This window comes from Macrosteles quadrilineatus, unplaced genomic scaffold, assembly GCF_028750875.1.
Source record: "Macrosteles quadrilineatus isolate MER2022 unplaced genomic scaffold, UCM_ALF_1.0 Scaffold_5__1_contigs__length_97177068, whole genome shotgun sequence".
Taxonomy (NCBI): Eukaryota; Metazoa; Arthropoda; class Insecta; order Hemiptera; family Cicadellidae; genus Macrosteles; species Macrosteles quadrilineatus.
Window position 1 is genome coordinate 57714134 of NW_026542598.1, and position 23759 is coordinate 57737892.

Consider the following 23759-nt stretch of genomic DNA (forward strand, 5'->3'; position numbering starts at 1 on the left):
TTACTCGTTTCAGGCTGAGATGTCGTTTCAATTCGAAGAGATTTCAATCTGTACACAATGACTCAATCCATGTTACTGGAAACATTGTTGGTTAAATTCGTAGTTTCAAAACTCTAGATGGATTACCTGTCAAAACATCATATGAGAATATTTAGTGTAAACTAACCGTGGTCTGTCTAGTGGGACATAACTCATCTTGACACAGGGGCGCGCTGCCCAGTTAAATCCCATTCACCATCAGTCATTAGGATTCTCTATGCAGTGCCAAGAGCAGTCGGACTCGCGCGGCGGTCAGTTACGCGGGAAGTTCTCATTTGCGCGGGAAGCTATCATTGCTGTGTTGCGCTCCACAGTTATTACTTCAAGTTGAAGTGCGGGTTCAGAGTGGATGTTCCATACAGTTTATGTGATATGCCATTTTTCGGATTAAAAATAGTTTTGTGTAATTATGGTGTCTTAATTATTATATAATTCTGTCCGAGAGTGCACCAGTCAGTATTGACATTGTTTACAAGGCTGGAAATTCAAGTTGTCCACTTAGTATACAACAGGTATTTAATTTTATTGATTCAAAGTCAAATGTTTTTATTGATGCAAAACTAAACATTATCAAACAGTTTCTTGCCAAAATTGCAGTTTATGATACCTAAAGGGGGATCTATGGGGTTTATGAAGAGGGGTGGGGGGTAGTGTATGTCTATAGACGCTTGATTTCAAAATTTTTATTTCGATACTAAGGTTCTCTATATTGCTAGTAAAGGATACAACTAATAAGTAGAAAAAAAATGCTCACAACACAATTCAAATCTAAAATGCAAAACTATTTTGATGAGCACTAGGAACATTTATTTTGCCTACTCATCCTCAATTACTCAAAGAATACCAATTTTTTTATGTGAACTGAACAGTCACGATTGAGATACATACGTAAAACAAAATATTTATAGTCATTTCAAACCTTATCTCTTTCCGTGGATTAACCAAATGCACCAGTGTTTATGACCACATTTCATCTCAACATGTCTTCACCATGAAATAATAGTTAATCAAATAGTTAATCAATCATGAAGTGGATCTTGTAAAACAGCTCTTTATGATTTAAATATTGGAGGGCTAAGACAGCTTTAGAGCTTTTTACAGTATACGCTTCTTAATTTTTATAAGAGTCGGCATTGTTCATGTCGGAGTTCTGAATCAACGGGTTTTCACAATTAGGTGTTGGATGACGTTAAAAACTGTTGTTATTATTGTAAGTTAGAAGAAATATATAGTTTTGAAGACGTTTACAATGTTAGTAAGTATTTACCGTAATTTAGCCGTAATAAACGTTTTCTGTAACGGCTACCTTATTTTGTTCACATACATGTGAAAAAGCATACGAACTGGTAACTGATCAGTATTTTTAATCATATTTAGTTAATGTTAATCCTTTTTATTACAATATAAGCGCTTACTGAAGTAGTCAAATTTATCAATTATGTCATATCATAAGTATTTACAGTAAAATAAGCAAACATTAAAGAAAGACTCGTAACGCATAGGATTAATTTAATATAAGTACTATACCTCCGTTATTCAATTTATATTTTATATTTTAGTTTTATTCTTCTATTGATGTGAGATCAAAATGGATTTAATCCCGTTATACCAATTATATTTTAATCGTTTTCATTGAAAAATGTTTTTATGACATCATTAAACAATATTTAATTGGTAAATAATATTATAGAATAGGCTAACTAATAAGGTTTCAGTATTTATCGGCAATCATTTGGTATACAATGCATTTCAAACATAGACCAACAGTTATCGTTAATACTTTTATCTAACTAATTCAGTAACTGTTATTAACTTACTGCAGAGCATCACATTAAGAAATAAATAAAAACACATTTAGCTAGTGTGTCATCTTCATAAGTGTTTCAAGATGTGCGTGAGGGGGGCAGAATGAGACGAGTCACTTGTTATTTCTGTCACAACTTCCTTTTTGACAGCGCGAAGCTTGGGTGGTCATCCTCGCCAACAAGTAGCTCTGACAGCTGTAAGTAATCACACAAGAGTTCGTGAAACATGGCACAATTACACTCTTGTGTGGGCACTTGACAATGCAGAGTCTATAATTTATACTATTGTTGTATTGGGAGCCGAGATTGTCTAGTGGTAGAGAGCGAGGCTTCAGTTCCAGAGAGAATGGGTTCAAATCCCGTCAATTATCAATGGGCTTAGTGATGTGACAATATCGCAATCTTCTAGGTCTAGACTGGAATAATGTGTATGGTGGCCAATAGTTTGTTCAATATGTAATGGACGGACAAAAAAATTCTTTAAAAAATATTATAATGATAAACAGTATTAGAAAAACGGACTCTTAATTTAGCTTTTTCTAACCAAAACATCCATATACTATTTATAAAGGTTGATGAGTTGTTTATACATAGTGATATATGAAATATTGTGACGAAGTGAAATATTTTAAACAATAAACATACAGTTTGAATCCTTTATAAGGTTTCTGTTTTTGAATAAATCATGGGGAACTGGTGTGGACTTAAAGGTTAGGTAGGGCCTAAATCGAGACATAAATGGAATAAAATCCAGCAGTAGTTTCATAACTGTTTCTAATTGAATTATTTTTCTATTCTTAGTGATTTTTAGCTGTTTCATCTATTGAAGTTAATTTTGCTGAAATAATGCAAAACTTTATGGAAGAAGTAAGCAAGGTGTGAACAAAAATAGATTTTTCACTAAAAATGTTGTAAGATTAGGTGGACTGTCTTTGGCATTGGCAACTTATTCGTCTGTAGTGTAATAGCAAGTGAATAGTAATAGTAAGTCATGTGGTCAAACTTGTTAAATTATGAGGTTAAATGAAAGAAAACAAGTTAAATTCTTAAACAACTACACTGAAAGCTATAATTTCTACTTTACTACATTATTCTTTTATTAACCCTCTTAACCGTAAGGGTATTTCTACACAAGTACAAAAAAGTCATCAGTACTTCTTAGCCCAGCAACGATGGAATTTAGCCGTTTCTCTCTGTAGTAGAAGAGATTTTAAGGAATATACGTAGCCGATTCCACAAATAAGTTATGAACATAAACCCTATTGCATTTTTATGAAACTACCGCGTCAGACATTTCTCGTAGGCAAACTTATGTATAATTAACTAGAATTGAATGCAAGCGTACATATCTGACGACCCTCGAGCTTATTTATTACACTACATTCAATCTATACTTCTATAACATAGGATATTATATTTATTAACAAAGTCTATACAAACTTAAAAACATTATAATTGAAAACCTTAAAACTGCTAACAATTCAATTTTCAACCAGATAATTGGTTTTTAATTGTGAAACCATGCGAGTAATTAGACAGTGCATTCCGTCGGAAACCATGATTTGTGAAATTAATGAAACGCTCCTATTATCTGTCAATCAGACAGTCATTTTTGATATTTTAAGCCCATCATTGATATGATATCAAAACTATATTATGTGTTTTATGAGTTAGGGGTTTTAACTAATAATAAAAAAATTGCACTACTTTTATTTTAATCATGCTATTGATCGAGATGATGTTGCAGATGAGCGTATTTCGCCCAAGATAAATAATTAAAGATGAGGGTTGAATAGAGTGGGATGTCTTGAATGAGGAGATCTACACTGTTGAGAGAGGAGTACACTAGATTGAACTATGTTTTATAGTTAGTGATTATTTTGTTGTCTTCACTCTCCTTTATTATTGTTGGTGATACGTGATACCCAGGAAACGTCATATAAAACACACATACACACATCTCAGGCAATCGTCCTGTGAATCAATTCTGACGTTTCGTGGAACCCAAAAATCGTCCAGCTTCTTCTGGGTATAAACACTTGGTTTTTGTCCCGCGAGGGTCGATTGCCTAACCCTGACTGTTAGGATATCACCAGACAGTAATAAAGGAATCTCAAAATGATTTTGACAAATGCACATCTCGCCAAATATCATATCATTTTTAAATGTCTTAAAATTGCAATATTTCATTAAGAACAGTGTAGTAAAGACAGACAGCTTCGGATGTTCTTAAAAATAAAAGTATAAAATATAAAAAATATCAGTATAGGCCAGTATAGGCTGATGACTTACTTTTTAAGGCACAGTCACAGGAAATGTTCAATGATAATATATCTTACATGTAGTGTACCACCACTTTGAGACTAATTTAATGCAAGTTTAATTTAATTTAATTTATTGCAGATCGTTTAATATGCACTGGATGGTAATAAAAATTAAAAATACAAATCCTTAGCCAAACGTATTCAAATTATTTAAATAATGTGGTGAATTGTGACAATGTTTGAATGCGGAGATTGTTACATGTTTAGCTATCCGCCAAATATATGTCTCCAATGCATAATTGATGATAAAACATTGTGCAACAAAACAAAGGTTGCGTTTTTTTACTGTTAGTTAAATGTGGACTTTGACGTTATTCTTTTGTCAGAAAACTCGCTTAGTCAAACAGGTTTACTAATGACATGGTTAGCGAATGTTTTATGTGGTTTAAGTTTTTCCGAGCTTTTTATGTGTAATATTATATGCATTATAATTCCAATATTATAATAACTTTACAATATTCCTACAAACAGATATTATTTTAAGATATTACTAAGGATTGAGCTGATTTAAATTTTGCTATATTGAGTTTTTATTAAAAATTCATCAAAATATTGGGTGTACAATATTGCATGTTTTAGAATGGTTACTATGCTTTAGATACTTTAAATTTTATATGTAAGCATTCAAACAGATTTTTTTGGTATATTTATCATTTACATAACAATAGTTTGAATTGTGTCATCAAATAGAGCTTACGTGAATAAATAGTGTACATTCAATTAAATACTAATCCGTATTTTACAGTAAAATAAGCTTTTGAATACACATGCTACAAAACTGATACGGGCGAGGGCTAATAACGTTACAAAAGCTATTCTAATTGAAGATAAATAGTAAATGTTTAACTAGTTCTATGTACAAAACTCCCCTATTTGTAAATTGTACCGCCATTTACTCAATGTAAAATGAATCATCAGATTTAATTGTACACACGTATATGATAAAATATCATGAAGTCTAAGACATTAATTTTTATACTAACTAACCAGTGTGAAATTCTTTGTATTTGCACTTTAAAAGTAGAATTTAGTTCACTTGAATTATTTTGCAAACTAGATGATTTCTCTACATTTCAATTTGACAAAACTAAAGCTAAACAAAACAAAATGTTGGTCAACCCGTATAGGAGCAATTATGTACTATAGCAATGCAACTTGTTTAAATATTAGAATACTTTTTCACAAAAGAAAAACCAGTGAAAGTATCATTGCAGTAGTAATGGATATTTGTTTGAATTCTTTTTATATTGTTTTGTGGACAAAGAAGTAGGCAAAGTACAATGCACAAAAAGCTGCTGTTCTGCAAACAAATTATCCATTGAAAAAAATTCTATTTTGGGTGACTACTTAAAACCAATGTCTATTTTGTTTTTGTTTTTTACATAAGTAACGCATAACTACAATTAATATATTAATCTTTTTAAGACATACTTAACCTTTAAAAAATATTAATACTTCAATCCTGTCATGTCTGCATGATTTGCTGTATAAACCTACTACTACGGTCAATAGTAGTTAAACTGAAGTATACATTACAATTTGAATATCGATTTGGTTCTCGATGGTAAACGTCACAAAACCGTTGAGTTTACTAATCATTAATTTGCCGGTAGGCTACTATTTCAGTTTCAAATAGTTTATATAACACATAAAGTAATAGAAAATAGTCCGCCTGGAGTAGAAGTGCTGAGGTGAGACAAGTTTACTGGTGTTACAAGAACCCTCTCTCTTGCAAACTTACTGCCTTGGTCACTTCTACGTTTCAACCTTTCCAATTCCCTTCTATTTTTGTATTTTTTAGAAAAAGGTTTTCAGCACTAAAAACTATATACAATGTATTTCATTTTACTAGATTTGCTAGATACTTTTATCTAATTGGTAATTAGTTATTAAGTGCTTTGACCAATATTGCTCATGAAATCTCTATTAAATGAGGCTTTATAAATATGACAAAAAATAAAACAAAAACAATTAAGGTTCATTCATGAAAGAAAACTAAAATATTTACAAATACATAGATAAAGGACATAGTGAATTATATTTTAATAAACTGAACAAAATATACAATGTGGTAAACTGTTATTCAATTTAAACAAACTGAGCCAGTATTTTTATGTTACAATCAATCAATCTTTTATGTTATGATCAATGGTACAAAATAATAACGAGTGATATATACATTGTATTACCTAAACTTAATTCTAAGATTCCTTTTAAAGTTCGATTTATACTATGTTGATGTAAATTTTGATAAAAGACATGATGTTTAAATATTAACAAATACCTCTTATAAAGTACATATGACATCAATTATATGAATTTATATAACAGGTCTTATAGACTTAAAACATTTAATTGAAAAGGTGACCATAAGATAGATAGCTATTTTAAGCCAAGTATGAATGAAGATGAGTGTGGAATAAATGGTGCGATCTTGTTGTCTTGTTACTGACTAAGACCGACATGTTCCTTAGACGGGACTGTTAATTAATAGCCCATACAGCCAATGGCAACTAAGGGAACTATAGTTTACAGTGGAATCTAAACCACATTATTGCCTTGTAATTTACGAATTGGTCTAATTATCACGATAGGACAGTGGGCCATAGTACTCACTAGTGACTGCTGTCGGTGGACACGGTCATACCGATGATGATGGAGGGTGAGGACAATTGGACCTGTGTGTCACTTTACATCCTGGGTGTTCTCCGCGGCATGAATCAATAAACATAAATAAATTTTATTTATTTATTTTTGTTTGCGGCATGAATAATGTGACAAACAATTCCAGGTCTGTGTCCAACAGAGCAGAGGGGGGTTTTTAGTGAGTAGTCTGATAAATTCAGGAGTCTCACACTACAGGCTGACTACCTGTGTGCGTAAAAACATTTTCCCCCTCACCCAAAAAAAAAAAAATAAATAAAAAAATAAAAAATAGTACTCACTAGTGCGTACGTTAATCCACACCAGGGAGTATATCATCCACAGTGCATGCCTTTAAATATCCACAATTCGTGACCTACAAGTAGCTGGATTACAGGACGACGCCACGGTCCCAGACTATAAATATACGTCATCTATATAATCTAAAGTTATTAGGCATGATGTCTAACTGTGAACAGAGGCGATCACATTTTTGTATGATATGCTGTAGGAGGACCAATAAGTTTATTGAATGGTGGGCTTGTCCGTTTACAAGTGGCACTACAACACCTAACATAGCTACAATATAGTGAACAGCTTCGAACCATTGGTGTTATGGAACGAAAGAAAATACAATAGTTTACCACTTTTTACTTACGTATACTAACACGACAGTTTTAGTTGTATTTCAATGGCAGTTTCCAAAAATTTATAATAATCCAATGTACTTTTAAGAAGACAAGTTGGTGTTTAAAAAAATAGTTACATTTGCAAACTGAAAAATTTTAAGTCTATCATGCCTATTACGACTAATGTCATTCATTTCACCATGCATTATAATTTATTTGTATAAAACATCATATTACATTATTATTATTTGTATTACATTTCATATTTAAATATCTACAAACTAAGTTACACGTAAAACAGTTTTGTATTGTAAATCTGTAATCATATTTAGGAAAATACTTTACTTGTACGAAGATTTAAGTTACTATACTATTAGTGGTACTAATACAATATTAAACTTTCTAAGAAACTTTAAATATTACTTTGGTTGGTTAATAGCTGATGCAATCAGCAGTGACAATGTTTAGTCTACAACCAATACCTTCAAATTTGTATGCAATTGTGTAAGAAGTTTGTTTACGAATTCAACATACATTTATGAATATCATTGCTTGCAGGCTTCTGATTGCAGTAAAACATGTTACAGAGTGAAAGCAATAAGAGCAACTTATACACACAAACAAGCTGGTATGACATGTGGTCAGACCACCATCTGTGTTCAATGAAGTACAAAAAGGATATATTTGCCAGTTCTATCCACTATTATGAGCACTTTACTAAGTAACAGCTTGAGATCCAATAAACTTATAAGTATAACTTAACCTAATATAACACATACACACAAGAGAGCAGAGCAGATTACAACAGGCAATGCAATTATAGAGTCGCTAGTAAGTGGAAAAGTTTAATTCGGCCAACAAGAAAAGTTTACCCTGCAAACCACTTCATATTTTTTTTGTATATTTTCCTAAAACATTGTTGAACTTTTAATGGTATAATCTATTACTAACCTACGTTTGTGAATCAGTGTGCTTTACTTGAATCCTAACTTGACAAGCATATTATTGCTGAACTAAATATATTTTATTTATTTATTTGTTCACACGGTAGACCCAATTTTTACAATAAATACACGAGTGGCAATTTACATGTTGAATATTATAATTAACAAACGCTATTTGAGTAAAAAAAAAAAACATAGCCAATCGTATTCATCATTGCTGACATAAAGAATTACATCAAAACAGGAATATAATAAAAAAAAACATTGACAAAAATTTGACCAAACATAACCAAGTAGATAAACATGTGACAAAAAAAAGAATGCCAAAACTGTATAAGAATAGATAATTTTACAATATAATAAGGATAACAAACAAAAATATAAAAATGTTTTACAGACAAGACTTATAAATATAAAAAACAGACAATAAATATAAATAAAAGCAAAGTTCATTGATCTTCATGTTGCAATTGTTTATTTGAATGAAAATAGCTTATAAAATTGTTAAATCATTTTAAATCCTATCTAATCTAGATTCCACATGTCTTTTCTCTAATTAATAAGTCGGCTTAAAATGAACAATCATTCCATTGATGATGACTATATCCAACATATTTGAATATAAATAAAAATACAGTTACTGAAATAATAATTATAATTAATTTCATTTAAGAAATTCAGTTTCTCGTTAACTTGTAGTGGATTTTAGATTTCTTGTCACAAAGAAAAGTTAACAATATAATGAAGAAACAATGAAATCAATAGCACACAATTTAAGTTAGTATAGCTCGTTCAATTGCTCCTTTGTTTTCACCTTTTGAAAATTTAGTTGTAACAATGTTTAAATGAGGAAACTAGTTACATATTTATTTAAATGTTTTATATGTATCACTTTTACCTTCCTTTTTGTGAACGAGGATCAGTTAGTAAAAGAAACAAATTTTCTGTGACACTTGAAAAGGTACCATTTTGTATTTGTTAGCATGGTTAAAAAACAAAATAAATCAATCCGGAATATAACTACGATTGAAAACGAAGGATCTGTGGCCCCAAGTTCCAATAATAAGTTACGGTAACAATGCTGTTACCAAGTGGGCGTGCGGTAAAAAGTTTTAATCAGATTACCAGGAAAACTTGAGACTCTGGAGAAAACTTTATCTTTTCTTTAACCAATTAAATTATTTCATTCCAAATGTGGTAATCAAAAGGTAGTTTAACTATGTTTAAGAAAATTATTTTTAATAATCCAGGGTATCTGACTTAATATACATCGTGACTTGTTTGGCAACTATTTGTCTCATTCACACTTTTAAGCCACACCACTGTTTTATTTCTAAAAATCTTATACCTGTTTTAGTATGTTAAAGTTAGTGCAGCTAAATATCATATTACTAGGGTATAAGTGGTTTGCAATAATGGTTTACGCAACGATTACATAAAGGTTGTCATTACGACACAAGTACAAAATTTGAGTGTCGTAAAGGCTAAACTTTAGGCTACTATTAAATGACGTACTATCATCCATTGCATGTATTGTACATAGCGTTAACGATGAATAAAAATTCTTGATTCTTGATTCTATTACGAGAGTTTTTTACACTACTTCACCTAAGATCATTTGTTAATGACTTTTGTCAAAAATCAAAACTTATACTCTTTCTGTATATTTTTCTGGGAACAGGAATGCTACTGCTAGCAGAATTCTTACTCTGAGTACTGTTTTAAGTACAAATAGAAAAACAATACATATTGTTTTTCAATACTGAGTTGGAACACGTTGCCTACAACATTCAAACACACTTTGATCCCTTACTTTTATGTTATCTATTCTATCTAATCCATCTATCTAGATAAAATTTCATACAGTTAGTTCTAGAACTAACTGTATGAAATTTAAAAAAAATGCTTTCTTTAACTGTTAGTTCGGGTTCAATGTTTATGTTATAGAAAGAATTTATGTGTTTTCAGCGGAATTCAAAGGTTCAACTATTGAATTGGTAGTTATCAGCTGGTAGGTTGACGATTTTTCTTCTTTCTCTCAATGCTTAAACCTCATTAGTCCATTAAAGTGCTGTAAAGTAAAACAACAATGCGATAAAGTAAAAAAAACAATGCGGTATAGTGAATCTTTGAAATTGTAAGAACTGAATTGAAAAGGTTTGTTAAAAAACGATCGTAGGTAAAGACAATTTAAGTTTACAATTAGAATTAACAGATCTATTTTATATATTTCAAGTGTGTATTAATGTCAATTTTATATAATATTTAAAATATATTATATATATATATATATAAAAAATATGTTTTTTGAATATATTAATTATTAAAGAAATAGGTTCCAATAATATATTTTTGTGAGTAATATTTAAATAAAAAATGTATTTAATATCTCTTCCAAACATCCCATGAGGCCTAAACATAAAAACATAAAATAATGAAGATTTAGTATAAAAAACACAATTATCAGTTAAGTAAATTGATTAAATATTTCATAAAAACAAATGCGGTACAGTGAATCTTTGAAATTGTAAGAACTGAATTGAAAAGGTTTGTTAAAAAACGATCGTAGGTAAAGACAATTTAAGTTTACAATTAGAATTAACAGATCTATTTTATATATTTCAAGTGTGTATTAATGTCAATTTTATATAATATTTAAAATATATTATATATATATATATAAAATATGTTTTTTGAATATATTAATTATTAAAGAAATAGGTTCCAATAATATATTTTTGTGAATAATATTTAAATAAAAAATGTATTTAATATCTCTTCCAAACATCCCATGAGGCCTAAACATAAAAACATAAAATAATGAAGATTTAGTATAAAAAACACAATTATCAGTTTAGTAAATTGATTAAATATTTCATAAAAACAAATTTTAAAAAATTTACTGGATAAAATTTTTTCAGCCCGGGTGGGTATCGAACCTGGGTCCTTCGACTTATGAGCCTCTTACCTTACCTCTGAGCTACTTGTGACTGTTATTACTATTTTTTTTTCAAATGGTAAAAGGGCGGCCGTCAGTTGCAATGGTTGCAATACTTGAAAATTGTTTGATACTACAGTATAATATGATTCTGTTAATCTGTTTTTCCGTAATTCGATTCTTAAACGGTCACCAGTCGCTAGCACCCTTTTCTAGCCAATCATTAGAGATTTCTATGATCACATTCATTGTCACATATTGCAATTTAAAAAATATAACCCATCAACACTTTTTTTCCTTTGACCCGAATGTAGCTGCCGAACATGTATACTGCCTCTTAACCATATGTGTGATTTTTTCTTTACGTGCATGATAGAGTGACACCATTCAGAGTACGTATTATTATTAACTTAATTTTAACGCTTTCACAATAGCAATTATCATACAAAAAATGCATGTATAAATTGATAGACACTATAAAAAAAACAAAAAGATGCACATTATTTATTTGCTAATTATAAAAGATTAGAGGCTATAGCCTATATTCTACAAATATATTATTATTTTATTAATAAAAATAAATGACGTTTTTCAAAATATATTTATAAATACTTTAAATATATAATATAGTTTCAAAAATATTATATATATATATTTAAAATATTCTCAACACATAATTTTTTTAAATATTTAATAGGAAAAATATACATATAAAATATGTATATTATAGATTCTATACTTATTTGATCAATATATATTATGAATCTATTATATATATTTAAAACTTATATTTAATTTATATTTTGCATTGCTTTTTGGTAATATTTTAAATATATATTTAAATATATCAAACTGTTATTAAAGATATATTATTTATATATTTTATTCGAGGTTCTATCAAATACAACTTTAAATATATAAAATATTTATAAAATACATATTTGTGCTACTAGGGTAGTCCCTCCCGTGTGCCATACCGCTGTACCCACTAACACCATAATCCACCAAATAATAAAATTTTTGGATGATTCTTAAAATAAAATAAAAATATCAGTATAGGCTAATGACCTGCTTCTTAAGGCACAGTCAGAGGAAAACTTCATTAATAATATATCTTACATGTATTGTACCACCGCTTTGAGACTAATTTAATGCAAGTTAGATCATTATTTTTAAGGCCTAAAATAATTTACTATACCATTTAGATAAGAAAGAAGATATCCTAACAAAACCGTTATTTAAAAAGGATATACCATGCGGATGGTTCTATAAGCACTTAATGGTAATAAAATTAAACATATTAATCCTTAGCCAAACGTATTCAAATTATTAAAATAATGAGGTGAATCGTGACAATATTTGAATGCGGAGATTGGTACATGTTTACTGTAGCTATCCATAAAATATATGTCTAAAATGCATAATTGACGATAAAACATTGTGCAACAAAACAAAGGTCGCGTTTTTTACTGTTAGTTAAATGTGGGCTTTGACGTTATTCTTTTGTCAGAAAACTCGCTTATTCAAACAGGTTTACTAACGACATGGTTAGCGAATGTTTTTACGTGGTTTAGTTTTTCCAAACTATTTTATGAATAATATACAACCTTCTTATTACTATAAAATATTCCTGCAAATGATATTATTTTATAATACTACCCAGGAGTAAGCTAATTTTAATTTTTTTAAATTGAGTTTTTATTAAAAATTCGTCAAAATATTAGGTGTACAAGTAGCTTGTTTTAGAATGGATGCTATGCCTCAGATATTTTAAATTTTTATATTTAAGCATTAAAAAAGGTTTTTTGGTATATTTATCATTTGTATAACAATAGTTTGAAGTGTGTCATCAAGCAGAGTTTACGTGAATAAATAGTGTACATTCAGTTAATTACTAATCTGTATTTTATAGTAAAATGAGCTTTTGAATACACATGCTACAAAACTGATACGGGCGAGGGCTAATAACGTTACAAAAGCTATTCTAATTGAAGATAAATAGTAAATGTTTAACTAGTTCTATGTACAAAACTCCCCTATGGCTAATTTTATGCTTTGTAAATTGTACCACCATTTACTCAGTGTAAAATCAATTATCAGATTTAATTGTACACACGTATATGATAAAATATCATGAAGTCTAAGACAATAATTTTTATACTAACCAGAGTGAAATTCTTTTTATTTGCACTTTTCTTACAAAGTAGAATTTAGTTCACTTGAATTATTTTGCAAAATAGATGATTTATCTACATTTCAGTTTGACAAAACTAAAATTAAACAAAAAAACTTTTGGCCAACCCGTATAGTAGCAGTTATGTACTATAGCAATGCCACTTGTTTTAATTATTAGAATAATTTGTTCACAAAAGAAAACTAGTGAAAGTATCATTGCAGTAGTAATTAATACTTGTTTAAAATATTTTTGTTTTAAATATTTTTTTTTGGACAAAGAAGTAGGAAAAGTACAAGGCACAAAAATTTACTGTTCTGCAAACAAATTATCCATTGAAGAAAATTCAACTTTGGGTGACAACTTCACACCAATGTTTATTTTGTTTTTGTTTTTACATAAGTAACGCATAACTAAAATTAATATATTAATCTTTTCAAGACATACTTAACCTTTTAAAAATAAAATATTAATACTCTTTACATCCTGTCATGTCAGCATGATTTACTGTATAAACCTATTACGATGGTCGATAGTAGTTGAACTGAAACATACATTACAGTTTGCATCACTTGTTTGGTTATTGACAGCAAACGTCACAAAACTGTTCAGTTTACTAATCATTAATTTGCCGGTAGGCTACTATTTCAGTTTCAAACAGTTTATATAACACATAAAGTAATAGAAAAGAGTCCGCCTGGAGTAGAAGTGCTGAGGTGAGACAAGTTTACTGGTGTTACAAGAACCCTCAGACCTGGCAAACTTACTGCCTTGGTCACTTCTACGTTTCAACCTTTCCAATTTCCTTCTATTTTTGTATTTTTTAGAAAAGGTTTTAAGCACTAAAAACTATATTATTTCATTTTACTAGATTTGCTAGACATTTTGATCTAATTGTTAATTAGTTATTAAGTGCTATGACCAATATTGCTCATGAAATCTCTCTGTTATATGAGGCTTTATAAATATGACAAAAAAAAAGAAAACAAAACAAAATTAAGGATCATTCATTAAAGAAAACTAAAATATTTACAAATACATAGATAAAGGACAAAGTGAATTATATTTTAATAAACTGAACAAAATACAATGTTATAAACTGTTATTCAATTGAAACAAACTGAGTCAGTATTTTTATGTTATTTGATCAATGGTACAAAATGATAACGAGTGATATATACATTGTATAACCTAAACGTAATTCTAAGATTCCTTTTAAAGTTCGATTTATACTATGTTGATGTAAATTTGGATGAAAGATATGATGTTTAAATATTAACAAATACCTGTTATATTGTCCATATGACACCAATTATATGAATTTATATAACAGGTCTTATAGACTTAAGTACTTTAAAACATTTAATTGAAAATGTGACCATAAGATAGGTAGGTATTTTAAGCAAAGTATGAATGAAGATAAGTGTGGGATAAGTGGTGCGATCTTGCTGTCTTGTTACTGACTAAGACTGACATGATCCTTAGACAGGACTGTTAATTAATAGCCCATACAGCCAATGACAACTAAGGGAACTATAGTTTACAGTGGAATCCAAACCACATTATTGCCTTGTAATTTACGAATTGGTCTAACTACCACGATAGGACAGTGGGCCACTAGTGCGTACGTTAATCCACACCAGGGAGTATATCATCCACAGTGCATGCCTTTAAATATCCACAATTCGTGACCTCCAAGTAGTTGGATTACAGTACGACGCCACGGTCCCAGACTATAAATATACGTCATCTATATAATCTACAGTTATTAGGCATGATGTATAACTGTGAACAGAGGCGATCATATTTTTGTATGATATGTTGTAGAAGGATCAATAAGTTTGCTATCGAATGGTGGGCTTGTCCGTTTACAAGTGGCACAACAACACATAACATAGCTACAGTATCGTGAACAGCTTCGAACCATTGGTGTTATGGAACGAAATAAAATACACCACTTTTTACTTACATACATAACACGACAGTTCTGATTTTACTTCAATGGCAGTTTCCAGAAATAATAATTCAATGTACTTTTAAGAAAACATGTCGGAGTTAAAAAAAAGTTACATTTGCAAACTGATAAATTCCAAGTCTATCATGCTAGGCAAGACTATCGCCATTTATTTCACCATGAATTATGATTTATTTTTATAAAACATTTTAACATTACCTATAAACAAACTATACACATTTAAACGCTTAAACTTTTAAGTTTTGGAAAAACGTTAAGTATTACATTTAATATTCTAAATATCTACAACCTAAGTTACACGTAAAACAGTTTTGTATTGTAAATCTGTATTCATATTTAGGAAAATACTTTACTTGTACGAAAATTTAAGTTACTATACTATTAGTGGCTAGAAATACAATATTGAACTTTCTAAGAAACTTTAAATATTACAATGATTGGTTAATAGCTGATGTTATCCGCAGTGATAATGTTTAGTCTACAACCAACACCTTCACATTAGTATGCAATTGTGTTAGAAGTTTGTTTATGTATTCAACATACATTTATGAATATAATAGCTTGCAGGCTTCTGATTGCAGTAAACGATTTTACAGAGTGAAAGCAATAAGAGAAACTTATACACGCAAACAAGTTGGTATGACTTGTGGTCACACCACCATCTGTGGTCAAGGAAGTACAAAAAGGATATATTTGTGCGATATATACATATATATATATACGTTCTATCCACTATTATGAGCACTTTACTAAGTAACAGCTTGCGATCAAATAAGCTTATAAGTATAACCTAACCTAATCTAACACATTACACACAAGAGACCAGAGTAAATTACAACAGGCAATGCAATTATAGAGTCGCTAGTAAGTGGAAAAGTTTAATTTGGCCAACAACAACACTTTAACCTGCAAACCACTTCATGTTTTTTTGTATATTTTTCCTAAAACAGTGTTGAACTTTTAATGGTATAATCTATTACTAACCTACGTTTGTGAATCAGTGTGCTTTACTTGAATCCTAGCTTGACAAGCATATTATTGCTGAACTAAATAAAAAAATTTCAAATTAATTTATTTATTTGTTCACATTGTAGACACAATTTTTACAATAAATACATGAGTGGCATTTTACATGTTGAATATTATAATTAACAAACGCTATTAGAGTACAAAGAAAAAGCATAGTCAATCGGATTCATCATTGCTGATATAAAAAATTACATCAAAACAGGAATATACAAAAAAAAAAATTGACAAAGATTTGATCGAACATAACCAAGTAGATAACATGATATGGTTAGAAAAACATAAGTGAGAAAAAGAAAATTAATGCCAAAACTGTATAAGAATGGATAATTTTACAATATAATAACAATAGCAAATACAAATATGAATATATTTTACAGATAAGACTTTAAAAACAAAGACAATAAATATAAATAACAGTAAAGGTTAATCAATTTGTTGCAATTGTTTATTCGAATGAAACTAGCTCATAATATTATGACAGTATTATATAGTTTGGATTAAAACGTCAATACCAAATTTAATGCCATCGGTTTTAACTGTGTCTTTTAGCTTGTGTGTGTAAAGGTTAGATTACACTTCTTCGAAAATTAAAAACTGAACGAAGAAAATATTTTTTTATCCTATCTTATCTGGTTTCACATGTCTTTTTCTCTAATTAATAAGTTTGATTAAAATGCACAAACATTCCATTGCTGTTGACTAGATTGATAAACATATTTAAAATATTTGTATATACATAAAAAATACAGTTACTGAAATAATAATTATAATTCATTTCATTTAAGAAATTCAGTTTATCGTTAACTTGTAGTGGATTTTAGATTTCTTGCCACAAAGAACAGTTGACAATATAATGAAAAAACAATGAAATCATACAATCTATGAAAGCACACAATTTAAGTTAGTATAGCTCGTTCAATTGCTCATTTGTTTTCCCTTCTGAAAATTTAGTTGTAACAATGTTTAAATGAGGAAACTAGTTACATATTTATTTAAATGTTTTATATGCATCACTTTTACCTCCCTTTTTGTGAATGAGGATCAGTTAGTAAAATAAACAAATTTTCTTTTACATTGAAAAGGCCAAAATAAATTAATCCGGAATATAAATACGATTGCAAACGGGGGTCCTGTGGCCCCAAGTTCCAATAATAAGTTACGTTAACAATGCAGTTACCAAGTGGGCATGCGGTAAAAGTTTTAATCAGATTACCAGGAAAACTTGAGACTCTGGAGAAAACTTTATCTTTTCTTTAACAATTAAATTATTTCATTCTAAATGTAGTAATCAAAAGGTATTTTAACTATGTTGAGGAAAATTATTTTAAATGATCCAGGGTATCTGACTTAATAAATAGCGTGACTTGTTCTTGCAACTATTTCTCTCATTCATACTTTTAAGCCACACCACTGTTTGATTTCTAAAAATCTGTCAACTGATTTAGTATGTTAAAGTTAGTGCAGCTAAAGATAATATTAATAGGGTATAAGTGGTTTTCAATAATAGTTTACGCAACGATTACGTAAAAGTAGTCATTACGATACAAGTAGAAAATTTGAGTGACGTAAAGGCTATTATTACGAGAGTTTTTACACTACTTCACCTAAGATAATTTGTTAATGAGTTTTGTAAAACATCACAACTTATACTCTTTCTGTATATTTTTTGTGGGATAAGGAATGCTAGTACTAGCAGCATTCTTACTCTGAGTACTGTTTTAAGTACAAATAGAAAAAAAAAATAATACATATTGTTTTTTAATACTGAGTTGGAACACGTTGCTTACAACATTCAAAGCAACACAAACCATTTGATCCCTTACTTATATGTAAATCCATCTATCTAAAACTAACTGTATGAAATTTAGAGAAAACCCTTTCATCAACTGTTGGTTGGCGTTCAATGTTTAGGCTAAGGAAAGAATGGATCTGTTTAATAATTTATTTTTCAGCGGAAGTCGATGGATCAACTATTGAAATGGTATTTATCAGCTGGTAAAATTGCCGGTAGAAATATTAAAATGTTTCTTCTTTTCTCTCAATTCTTTAACCTCATTAGTCCGTTACAGTGCTGTAAAGTAAAACAACAATGCGATAAATTAAAAAAAACTACGCGGTAAAGTGCATCTTTTAAATTGTAAAACCTAAATTGAAAAGGTTAGTTGAAAAAACGATCGTAGGTAGAGACAATTTAAGTTTAATATTAACAGTTATTTTTTCTATAGGAAAAATTATCCTTTTGTTATTCTGGACTGAAAGTGACACTGGCCCTGAGGATATACTATTACATATAGTGACAGGATATCGAAAGTAAATATACAGAATGTGTTTACTGCTTGGTACCAGATATAACTAGAAAAAGTCAAGATTAATAATACTGTTCATATTTTTGAAGTGTTACACAAACACAATAATTCTGAAGAATGCAATATCGAATCTATTCAACTGTAATAAGGATAACAGTGTATATTTTAAATGTTTGCTCAGGAGTATACTTAGTAAGCAGCATACCTCTAATTTCCTCTGTTTTGCGTTTATTGTTTTTAAGTAAAGCTACTGAGAGTCTAGAGCTACACATATGTCTTGTTTGGAAAACTATTATTATGTAACTTAATCGGAAAAAATGTTTAACCTCCGAATAAATATATGAGTTAAAAAATATTCTATTTATCGGAGGGCAGATTTTTGACTACAAAATTTATCTTACGTTCACGATAAGCTTATGTTTTTCTATCTTTATGTTGTTATGTGGAAATAAACCATCAATTTTTCTTCAAAGCAACAACAATCAAGAGAACTATTTGTATTTTTCCCTATGAGGTGTAGCTGGGTAATATAAAAGACACTCTAGTAACTGTGGGTACTTAACTATTTAACCCCTTGATACTCTGGCCAAGGCATTACACAATAGATAGTTCCAGCCTTACTAAGCTGTTTTACTTTAGTGAGCTAAAATGAGCTATAAAATTATTGCTCAGACAAACTTCTTTTTATAAATTCATTTTATACCAAGATATTATTTTTTAATTTCCTCACTTTTAAGAATACTGTAAATTCTTTTATTACTTATGATGATTAAGAATCCATTAAATCCGTGTGCTATCATCATACTGTAAAATTAAATAATTATATTTGGGGCAAAATAGTAACTAGGTCCTAGAAAATTCAAAAAGTAAAACTTTTTCATTAAAAATCATTCAAAAGTAAAACCTTTCATATTAATACTTTTGTGTGATAATAACTGTATTTTTACCTTGAAATTAAAAGATTTTTATTTATCAACCCTCTATTATTTATTTATTTATTTTTTTTTTTGAAATTGAGACATGCATGTCATAAAGATATTAAACTGACCATTGTTGTTCTTTGTTTGTTTACATATTTCAAGACTTCTGATAAACATACCAATTCTTCATTCTGTTCGTGTCACGTTGCTTGGCGTATGAAAATAACAAATCTTTATCGGAAATTAAGATCAAAATGTGTGTATTGTGAAAATTTTAATTACATTACCAAAGTCTAAATAGCTTTTTTCACCAGTTCTGCACAACTAAGGATCATTTACTTTCAAAACGTTTATCATTTTCCTCGTACGCCTTTACCTGCTATAAAATGTGCGTTCTATTATGCATTTCACATTACATAAATATACATTAATTTAGAATTGTTACTCTCATCACCTGATTTAGTTATGTGAGATTTAAAACTATTATATAGGAATGAGTTTAATAGGTTTTAATGAGTTAATAAATTTAATATGATGTTTATTTGGCCACAACCGATCCAACCTTAGCATCGTTAAAGCTATTGTGGCAAATGTCATTCCATTATTTGTGTCTTGCCCAATATTGGTATATATTTACTCAATAAATTACAAACCTTAAATAACCAATGATGTTTACAATGATCAGATTTAAAAAACTATTGTTTTTAATAATGTTAATGGGTTATGCTTAGTGCCATGGTAAAACCTAAATGTATAAACTACACACACTAACAACCTCCTAACCTTGTGGGTGATATAAAGAAACATTGAAAGCTTAAGGAGGATCGAAATACATAATGTATGGAAGTAAATTCTTTCTTTCTATGCCTCTACTAGAAACCAACTTTGCAATGGAATACATTAACTTTGGATAGGTTTATATGACAAAAGATGATATTTATACTGAATATATACAAAACTAAAGCTTGACATGCGTGTTTATATAATTAATTAACACATAATAGTTTGGCTCAGAAATATGTTTTTCATACTTTGCTGAACAATACGATATCTATGTATGACAGAGAAAGATAGAAAATAGCCAATGCCTTACGATTTTGTCCTGTATGTAACCAAGCATAAAAATATGAATTCAAGAACTGTTAATTTAAACAAATTTCAACAAGTCAACAAAACAGACATCTACTAACATAAAGATTTTAAAACTATTTAAAAATTACACAAAAAAAAACAGGTATCTAAAAATCAACAAAAACAACGTTACTAAATATCCTTTCTTGTACCTTTTTCTATAAGAGATAAGAAAGGGTGCAAAAACTATTAGCTGAGGTTAAAGTAATTGTCTCTTTTAAAAGTAATTATTCCATCAAGATCTGTTGGTAAATAAACAAAAACATTACAATACCATTATATTAATTTTATAGAAGCTATAGAAGTTAACAAATATGTGAAACAATGGTTTTAAAATTGTTTTATAACCTAGCAACTCTAGCAGGACTCAAAGACATTTTTCATTAGAATAAAAATAATTGAATGTATTTATCAAGCAAAGAGTTACGGGTCGGTAATACAATAAATCAACAGTGCTTAATCTGATCCTGGATTCCAATTATAATTGGATTTGGTAACATTGGTGGAATATTCTTGTTGATTATATTATGCACACACTTGTCCATGTTATGTTTACAGTGAATATTGATTATCAAGGGATTATTTGACAAGGGCTTGAGGTATGTAATATACCTAATCATTAACATCATGTATATACTTATTGCATCAATTGATGTTAACAGATTTTTCAATAAACCTTCAGGTTAAGTACTAACGTTGCACTACGAAACCCCTTCGAAAAAGTGTGATATATTCCTAAACTTTACTAAATAAATATTTTAATAATTAGGCTTTAGTTAATAAGTGCGTTAAGTTTTTTAAAATATGAGCTTTATATACACATAATATCTTTTAATATATGCCTACTTACCTCAGAGTTGATAGCATAGCAGATGTATTTAGAGTGTGTTAGCAGCATAAGCCTAATTTCATCAGGTGTATATTGTCTTTAATTAAAGCTACTGTATTGAAAACCTAGAGCTACTAATGATTCTTGTACAACGATCATTGCGTTACTGTAAAATCGGTTTTTGGATCCGAATAAATATACGAGATAGTTTAATGATTTAGAATATAGGCTGAAACACATGTTCCATATATCGGATAATCGGATAATAATTAAGCTCTTATGTGAATATCCTTACTCATATAATATTGCATACTTATTTAATAATAAAATAATAAATTATAAATTAAAGATTGCATACCATTAATTAAAAAAACAGCTAAATCTAGTATGAAATAAATGAACTGTTTGAATAAAATATTGGCAGTATCTTATTTAATTGGGATTAAAATATAAATGTTCATTTATTAAATATGTAAAACTGAAATTTATTAAATAGGCTTTTCCTACTACTTACCAAGATAATGAGATTATACTATGTTATACACATTGTTCTGGGTTCTCAATATTTAGTTACAAGTGCTGGAATTGTAGAGCTTAGAAAAACCCAGCATTGCAATTTAAAAATAACTTGGTTTTCTTAAAGAAAAGGACCAACTAGTCTTGCAGTAATGATGAAAATGATGTAACTCTCGGATCTTCCACTAAAGTTGGTACTGAAAAATATGACACCATCACTGATTTATGGTCAGAAAAATGTACTGGAAGAAGAATGCGTCGGTTATAGTCCATATTATAAAATTATTCAGTAAAATATTTGTTTATTATGTATCCTCAACAGTTTTTTAACAAAGGCAGTTTTTAGCCATCGCTATAAGGTGAACAGTTTACTAGAGTCTGGTAAGTTATTGAAACCACTTTACTACTTAACGCCTTGGCTACTCTAGCCAACAAACTACACAATACATTGTTGTGTGAAACTTACTCACTTACTTAGCTCTTCTATTTTAGTAACGCAGTAGCATTAACATTGATATTTAAATGTAAAATGTATCTAACAAATATACTTACTGATTTTTATTTTTTGGTTTAAGGATATCTCAATTACAAATATGAATTTATTTGAAGAATAAATATTTAATCTCATTTTTAAATTGATTAAGCCGTGTATTTCATTCGTCGTTGAAAAATTTGATTCTTTTTATTACAACGAGAACACAAACAAGCGTTTAGAATCTCTAGGGTATCTCTAGGGTAACAAATCAAGTAAAATGAAGTTTTTGTGTTTTTCAAAACTGAATTGCATTTCTCAAAGGGTTTAATAAATTGATAGGTGCCAATTGAAAACGCCCGGTTTGCCATAACTAAATATTAAACCTTGACCCCCTCCATTTGATTAGTTTTTATCAAATTAGTCAATATTTATTTAGGTGGTACAACATACACTTGATTTACAACATTTCTCAACGCGATGTTGTTAAACCATTCAATCACAAACTTTACTTAGAAAACACATACAACATATTTTTGGTATTTTCGAGTATAAAATATATTTACATACACTTATATACTTGATGCAAATGTATTGTTTACAATAGAATCATTGTTAAAATTATAATAAATTTCATATTAGAAGTAATGTTGCAAAGTAACTGGCATGTATTAGCTACATTCACTAACAACTTTTAACCTTGTTCTGTAGTTGAACAACATGTCACTGAAGGCTTTTTAATAAATGTTTCAATTACTGGAAAGGGTATTTATTGTAAATACACTATTGTATCAGATATCGTATTCAATATTGGTACTACAATACATGGCAAAGAAAACACTGCTTTAAGAAATATAATTATAGTTTACTACGGTGGAAGTAAATATTCCATCAAGAGATAGATTATTAGAACAATCACATTGAATACAGTACATTCAAATATAAAATTAAAAAGCCCATTTAAAATGTCAAAATAGTTTTTTTTACCTTGAAGTACCACATTACAAAAAGAATTAATGGTATGTTACGTCAAAGGTTGAAATTCGAATTAATCCATACGGATTGAGCAAGGAACCACGGGAAGGA

The 23759-nt window shown here is 29.2% G+C and overlaps 1 protein-coding gene across 1 annotated transcript in view; it reads left to right on the top strand.

The window, feature by feature from the left end:
• Window positions 1-415: 415 nt before the first annotated feature.
• LOC128994123 (uncharacterized) overlaps window positions 416-23759 on the top strand; it is a 271028-nt gene continuing 247684 nt past the window's right edge. Inside the window, exon 1 of the mRNA XM_054418409.1 lies at window positions 416-551. The gene's annotated coding sequence lies outside the window, so the exon portion shown is untranslated. The remainder of the gene's footprint in view (window positions 552-23759) is intronic.